Below are 8925 nucleotides of genomic sequence, written 5' to 3' on the forward strand. Positions count from 1 at the left end.
TAGAATCACTTTGGTCGGACTCTATTGAAAGATGATGTTTCTTAAGAGAAAAGGCAACGCTAATTCAGTGTCTAGGTGAACATAATGTTAAAAGCATGTTGACTCGTTATTATCGTTTGTGTCAACCTAAAGTACACTATCCGCATTATATTTCATTGTCAAACTAAAACTCTGCTTTAGTTGTCACTGAGGCATTTTTATTTTTCATTTTTTCTTTCTTAAAAAAGTAGTTTCATTGTAAAAAAAATATCTAATTACTCAAGGATCAGATTAATTGATCTTTATCCTTTGGGACTCGTTTGGCACGTTGTATTAGACCAAATATGATTATTAATACAACACGGTATCACTTAGCTATTTTGGATAGTATAAGCATAATTTTATGTAAGTTTATTTAGAAAAATTTAAAGATTAAATGTTACAATTAAAATAAAAAAAATTAAAATTAAAAAAACTAAAATTATAATTGAACGAATAATATATTAAAATGATGACTACCCTACAATACAAGATGTGTGAAAATGAGCCACATAAATGAGAATGTTCTTATACATTTTTTCCCTGAATAATCCTGTATATATAATTTCCGTTGGTTTAAGTTTAATTTTTTTTTAAAATAAATATTTTAATAAAAATAAATATTTTTTTTGTTTTTTAAATTGACTATTTAAATTGTTTTTTTAAAATTTAAATAAACTTGCTCAATATATATATATATATATATATATATATATATATATATATATATATATATATATATTTGGACAGTTTCATTTTAATATCTAATTTCTAAAATATTTTAGCCAGATTTTTTTTAAAGACAAATATATTACGTTAAGAAAATGAAAAGGATTTACATATCTCTTGTACTGTTGTACCGTATGAGCCTATAGTAGAAGACATCCTTACAAAAAATACCTTTAAATACAGATTCCTTCCAAGAAACAACGCTCCTTTATCAAAAATAAAAAATACATTTGCAGTTTGATTATAAGTATCACTAAAGGATATGTTAAACGTGAATTTTCATACATTATGTTTTAGTATTTTTTTATTTTGGTATATTAAGTTTTACTAATTTTTTTTATTTTGATATATTAAATTTTGAAAGTTTCATATTCTAATCTTTTAAATTTTTTAAAGTTTTATTTTGATTTTTATTTTATTTTTTCTAGTAACGTTAGAATTCCATCTATGTTTAAAATTTTGATGAAACACTAAATATATAAATAAAATAATTAATTTAAAATAATTGTGGATAAAATAATTAATTTATTTTAAAATTTAAAACATTAATTCAACACTAACATTTTTTATAAAAAAAAAAAAACAAAAGACTAAAACGAAACTTTTAAAAATATAAATGTCTAAAACATAAATAAATTAAAATTTTAAAAAATATATAAGATCGACTAAAATAAAAATTTCAAAAGGAATAAAAATAAAATTTTTAAAATTTAATTTTCGAAAGTAAAAAAGCACTGAAAACTAATTAATAAAAAAATATCATATTTAAAAAATGATTTATACAACAAGAAAAAAAAATATTGCCAATGATACCCATTGTTATGACGTACATAGCTTTGATCTGCTCTATTGGTCCCATAAATTCTGGTCTGCCACCCCTGAATATAATTCTATTCCATTTTCACTTGCCTCTTCAAGGATGTGGTATTCTTTGTCTTTCACCATGTAATCGTCTTGATAAGATAAATAATTTTTCTTACTCAAAATATTTTATTTTTTCAAAAATGTTCACGGTTGTTCTCTTTCTTCTATATTGACACATTTTTTTTTATTTCATATACTACTACAAAAACATCATTCTACATCGGTTCTAAGGTATTTTTAAAGATGATTTTGAACCTTCTCTGTAGTCAGTGTCGTAGAATATCAAAATTTTTTACGACGATTCTTCAAAAATTGTCTTAGAAAAATTATATATTCTAAGACGATTTTTTAAGGAACCGTCTTAAAAAGTGTAGATTTTTTAAGACAGTTGTCTGAAGAATCGTCTTAGAAAGTATACATTCTTCAGACAACCGTCTTAGAATATATTTTTTAAATATATATCAAGGATTCTAAGACGGTTTAATGAGAAAATCGTCTTAAAATGTTAACATTCTAAGACGGTTCAATGACGAATCATCTTAGAATGTATTTTTAAAAATATATATATATATATTGAAGATTTTAAGATGGTTTTCTAATAGAATCGTCTTAGAATATATTTTTTAAAAAAATATTAAAAAAATTGAAATATTGTACTACTTAATCTATAAACACGTTTAAATATATATTATATTTACACAGGATTCATGAAGTCAATCACAATAAATATATATCTATCTATTCTGTCTAAATTTTTACCAATCCAGGCTTATCACAACTATAATGCATAAAAAAAAACTACATTGAATATATAGTGATAATTTCATACCCTCACTATTTTTTGTTGTCAAAAGTCACTTTGGTGCTAAGGGCCTGACAAACAATGAAACAAAGAAGAACATTGCTGTAGATAATTTCATACCCTCACAAAAAAATAGAAATACTTGATGGAATGCAAATTAATTTAGGCTCTAGTTGAGTGCAGTTTCGTAATAATAAAAGATAAGTACAACCACTTGAAATTTTTTTTATCTGCTCACTAATAATAATACTACTAGAGTACTACACTTTTGATTCAGGTAGAGCAATAGAACTCACAATTGTAAAAGCACCTTCTATCTCAACACATACATTTATAATATACTTTTTTTAAGCAAACTTATAATATAGTTAAAATATGTTTGTTGTGGAATTAAATAAAAAGATATATAATTTTCAAATGCTTTTCTGGAAATAAAAGAATGTCAGGTGTCATATTTCATAAACATTTAAAGCTACATAACTCACTAAATAACATAATCCTATATTAAAGAGCATGCCAAAAACCATGATAAATCAAATACTCATTTCATCCTTAATTATAAGATTAATTTTAGAAATTTATTTGTATCTTTTTATAAAATTCTTTTATAATTTTTAAATATATTAATTATTTTTTTTTACATATCATTTCTTAATTATTGTTTCTCTAAATATTAATGAGAAATAATTAAGTAGACAAAGAGATAAGATTTTTTTTTTTTGAAATGATAGTAAAAATAATTGACAAATTTAATGTGATTAATTAAACTACTTACCTTTTAAAAAATACGAATTAGTTGAAAAAATCTTATATTTAGAGAAACAAACAAATATATATACTAATTATAAATTAAAACATAGAATAAAGATTGAAAACCATTTTCTCAATGTGAATAGTCTTAGAGCATACAAAACCATAATAATAAACTGATCAAGACCTAAATCTCTCCTCTAATGCATGCACAAAAACACATGCACACACAACAACTAACGCACAATCAAAATTGAGCACATGCACAAGAATTAATGCACGCACACACAGGAAAATCACACGCAATTTCCCAAATTAAATTTACAATCATACAAATAAAATACCTAACACTATTAGAAAATATGCTTTCTACATCGGTTATTTATGACTTTCAACATCGGTTTTTGAACCGATGTTGAAAGTACCGACGTTGATAGTATTATCATTAACATCGATTTTTTAAAAACCGATGTTAACGTAAAATTACCAACATCGGTTATATAAATAATCGATGTTGCTAATATGAATTACACCAAAAAAATGTATATTAATGTTGAAAGTTAACATCGATTTTTCAAAAAACCGATGTTAACGAATGTGTTAATGTTGACAGTTAACATCAGTTTTTTTGTAAAAAAATTGATGTTAACGAATGTGTTACTATTGACAGTTAACATCAGTTTTTTTAAGAAAACCGATATTAACTAAATTTAACATCGGTTTTTTGTAAAAAAAAAAAAAAAAACCAATGTTAACGAATGTGTTACTATTGACAGTTAACATCGATTTTCTGTAAAAAAAAAGCCGATGTTAACGAATTTGTTAATGTTGACAGTTAACATTGGTTGTTTGAAAAAAAACGATGTTAACGAATGTGTTACTATTGACAGTTAACATCGGTTTTTTCAAACAACCGATGTTGATCTGTAAAAAACCAATGCTAACAAATGTGCTACTATTGACCGTTAACATCGATTTTTTCAAAAAACCGATGTTAACTAACGTATAATAATGTTTCGGTTACATGAAGCATGATTAATCAAGTACATATAACATTATAATAATGTTTTCCCAAGATGACAGAATTGGGTATCATTGGCTGTAAAGTTTGTCTGTTAGAATGAAGTAATGTTAAATTTTCTAAAACAATTTGTAGGTTCCGTTTAATTGAATTAATTTAGAAAATAATTAAATAGCTTAAAAAAAGAATTAATGTAAAAAATTATCGAACAGTTTATTGTAACAGAAATATTTTTGGATTAGTTACTATTTTGATCATCTAATTTATTTTTTTGTTCAATTTTTCATCTTATTATTAGTGAAGGACTTAATTAAATTATTTATAAAAATTACAAGACTTAATTGAATCTTTTAATAATAAGAAGATCAAATTGAACTTTAAAATAAATTAGAGGATTAAAATAGAAATTATTTTTTTTAATATTATAAACCCTTGATTATAGTTCAATAAATTAAGTATAATAAGCGCTCAAAATATTATAAAATTTTATTACATTAAAAATATTAAATAATTATTGAATAAGTGGCCAATGCTAGAAAGACTAAAAAGACTATGTTGAGATGTAACAATCACTAAAAAGACTATCGCTGTACCTGTTAAACTTTGTAAGGATTGCTCAATCTCCCAAGAAGCCTTAGTCACTGCAATAAATCTCCAAGTGGCCAATGCTTATATTAATTTACAAGAAAGAATCTTGCTATACAAAGAACACCCACCACTACCACTACACAGAGTTTAACAAAGCTCAAGAAAAATAAAAACTTAATATATAATAACTAATTAATTAGACTGAGTAGGATAATTTTGGGGATAAAGATATTCGTTTGAAACATTTTTGGGGGGATACAGTAAGTTGGTTAGGAGGGGACCCTTTGCACGGCTTTAGAACTAACTTTCCTTGCTCCGAAATTAGGTGATTCGCAGAGTGGGGAACAAAATAAACAGTGATTTTTTTATTCCTTTGTTATTTATTACAAGGACCACATAAATCTATTAAAAATTGATTTTAATTTCTGTAAAAAAAATATTCAATTAGGAATAATGACATGACTTTTAAAATAGTTTAAAATAATTAGGATCAATATAGATACCAAATTGCAGTTGGAGAATAATGTAAAAAAAAAATTACACTACCGATACATGTATACTATTTACTCTTAAAGATCTAATCACTTCACCCCTCACTATCTTTTTTACAACATCTTACCAATAGAAAAAACTACCGCTAGTGACACTCTTTTATTTTGGATCACTCTATTTCAACGGATCCTTATAATTAGCAATTTCTTAAAGTTGCAGTTTTCCATCAAAATCCAAAGTTCCTAACAAATACACCTTATTGAAATTTTAATAATGTAACATAACATAATAAGTTTCGAAAAAGTTACCGTTGAATGGGTTTCCAAGTAGTACTGCCTCTATATATTGTGTTTTGTATTGGGTCATTACTCATTACACCGTTTGCTCTAAAGTATAGGCATAACGAAATAAACATGAATTTATTGCTGATTTCAGTAAGTTAAATGATGACATTATGATAGCTAAAAGAATAGACTTTAAAACCAAAATTTCCATTCGATTTACATCAATTCTAGAGTCAAACATGTAAAGTAAGATTGTCATCATAGTCTACAGACAGAAACTACTTGTAGAAGTAAGGTAGCTTGGTTTGGCACCACTTGTTTGTCCAGTTCAGAAGTTTTAGATTTTTTTTATAACAAAAATATATAATAAAGAACAGAAGCATACTATATAGCTTCATTTATTCTCACGAGTCTGGACTAATTATAACATTTTCATGAAAAAATCAAAGTGTGTGACCCAATACCTATATGATAAACAATTGAACACCAAATATCCTAAAAAGTAGACTATGACTATGCAGTTATATCTTACAAGTTAACCCCTATTATGACTGATGCATTCCCATTTCAAATTGCATAAAGTCATACACCAAAAAGGCAAAAAGGAAATCAACTGCAATCTAAAATTGATATATACGTACATCGTAAAAATGTAGTTCCATTGTCTGAAATACGTGCTCCAAAGAGATCCAATGCTATCAATCCACTCAGACCTGCTAAAGACGAGCCAATCAGACAGCTAGAATTGAAGCTATATAAGCAAAATAAATTACAGCTTGCATAGATATTCATGTCAATATGGACAATCAAACAGTAAAAAAAATATCTTATAGTTGGCACCTAATAGAAAAGGAACATGATCCTGGACAGCTCAGGGTAAACACAATATATGATTGGTTTGATGCAGTTTTGGATTTGAATTCATTGCATACATAGGGAGTGTCAAATTAAAACTTTTATTTCAATCAACAATCTAAATCAAAGATCTAATTTTAATATAGATATTAAGGGCCTGTTTGATTTTCTTCTCAATTTTTCTTATAAAAATTGATTTTTAAAACAATTTCACAGTACTCAACAATCTATTTCTCATCCAATATGTAATAAGTTTCAAAAGTTGTTTCCAAAACCAGTGTTTTAAAAACCAAAAACAGTTGGAAGTTGTTTTCTCATCCTCTTCTATTTTCTTCAAATGCTCAAGGGAAAACGTTTAAAAAACAGAAATGTGCTCAAGGAGGGACAAAAACTTTCAAATGTGCTCAGGAAACAAAAACAAATTTTATAAAACACAAAACTGTTTTTGAAAACAGTAAACAAACAAAGCCTAATAATCAGGAAATAAAAGAAACGGACAAAAATATCACAAAACCCCCACATTATGTGCTAAGCAAACCCGAGTTAAGCACACTAAAAGGAAGAAACACGTGAAAATTGCTTACAAAGCACAAATCATAACATAATAAACGAAACTTCTCCCCAACATTTAAAGTTCAAAAAAAACGTAAGAAGCTCTCAACATTTTAAAACCCTAAGGAAGAGCCAGATCGAAAAAATCGTTGAGGGAACTTACTTGCACCGCGACTACGACATGGAAACGAAGCAGAGGGGTGTTGTGTTTGAAAGGGTTGAGCGTAAACACACACACTCCCTCCCTGTTGTAAAGAGAGAGAAGAAAGCGGGAAGCCAAAAATTGAGTGTGGAGTGAAGTGAATAAAGAAATTTTGATGGAAGGGATGCCCCTCAAATTAACTTTTACAAAACATTTGGGTCGGCTTCAGTTGACCGGAATTAAATCCATATCTCTATGTCTATTATTATTATATAAAACACTTAGTTTATGCATAATTAAATTTTTCCATTAAAATAATTAAATAAATTTCAATACAAAATTAAAATTATCATTAATCAAAATAAATTCATATTTTTTTTTTGTTAAAATCAATCATGATTAATATGAAGGACGAAATAAAAACAATTAAAAATTTGGAAACGTAAAATTCAATCATGTATTATATTTAATGAAACGATTGAATTTATTGTTTTTTTAAACCATGTATTATGAATTTAAATGCTAGATAAAAAAATAGTAGGGATATATTTTGTAATTTTTAAATTATTTTAAAAATTAAAAACTAGTTTTTTATGTAAACTTTATAATAAAAAAAAACATTGTTCTATTCTTTTTAAGTGGTATACCTAATACAAATACTTAAAAATAATTTGGTATAAATAAACACTATACTGTCTATACAAAAATATTCATTCTAAATAAATAAAAAAGAATATATAAATACTCATTCATAAATAAATAAATAAATTTATAAAATATTTTGACCATCCATGTTTTTATATTTTTTTATAAATGCATATTTCACCAAAATTAATTTAAGTAACATATCTTAGAAAAACACGTAGATTTGGTATGTATTAAATATATTTCAGAAATTAATTTTCAAAATTTATTTGAATTCATTCACCAGGATCTAAGTTTTGCGGCACATTTCACTTAAAACACAAGTAAGAAAAGGAAATATTGACGGTGCAGGTTTGTGTAAGATCTAACAACTTCATCCTAGTTTTTTAGACGGAAGAAAATTTTTAAATAAAAAGTTTGAATTAAAAATAATTTGTTTTTTCAAATTAATTATTACTAACTTTTTTTTCTTTATTTTTCCATTATTTAAAAATACATTATTATTTATATTTTCTTTCTTCCTGTTTTTTTTTTTTCTTCACACCCTTGCAACTCTTTAAAAAAAAAATTTGAGTTATCACCAATTCACCATAACTCAGGAAATTAAATAATTATTTTTAAGCAACGGATCCACCCTAGCTCCAAGAAATTATGAAAAGTGGGAAAAAAATGAATGAAACTCAGTAGTGAAACAAAATTTTAACACAAGTTAATAATAAAATTCAATATATATTTTTTTATCTAATGCAAAATGACCTAAGAACATCTATTGTGTTGAATTGCTTGCTTATTGAGTTGTTGAAGTAATTTTTTAATGGGTCATACACATTACGCTACACTTAAAATCTTTTACTATTTCTCTTTTTTTTAAGCAAACTATTATGTTCTCTAATAACATACAATTGTGAGTTTCTTAAATAATGAGTCTAGTTGAAATTATTTATTGAAAAATAATTTTAAATATTAGAAAAATAGATCTCATAAATAATTAAAAATAACATGTGATAGTCTCAATGTTTATCATAACATCATTTTGTCAAACAAATAAAGTTGACGGAAAAATCTAAAGATAAAGAAAAGTTTGAAGACTTTGACAAGCAAAATATTTGTTCAAATATTAAAATTAGAATTAAAAAAAAGACTGAAAATAATTAATCCGAAATGTTTTTCTTTGTTTCTTCTT

This window comes from Glycine max, chromosome 6 (genome assembly GCF_000004515.6).
Source record: "Glycine max cultivar Williams 82 chromosome 6, Glycine_max_v4.0, whole genome shotgun sequence".
NCBI classification, from domain to species: Eukaryota; Viridiplantae; Streptophyta; class Magnoliopsida; order Fabales; family Fabaceae; genus Glycine; species Glycine max.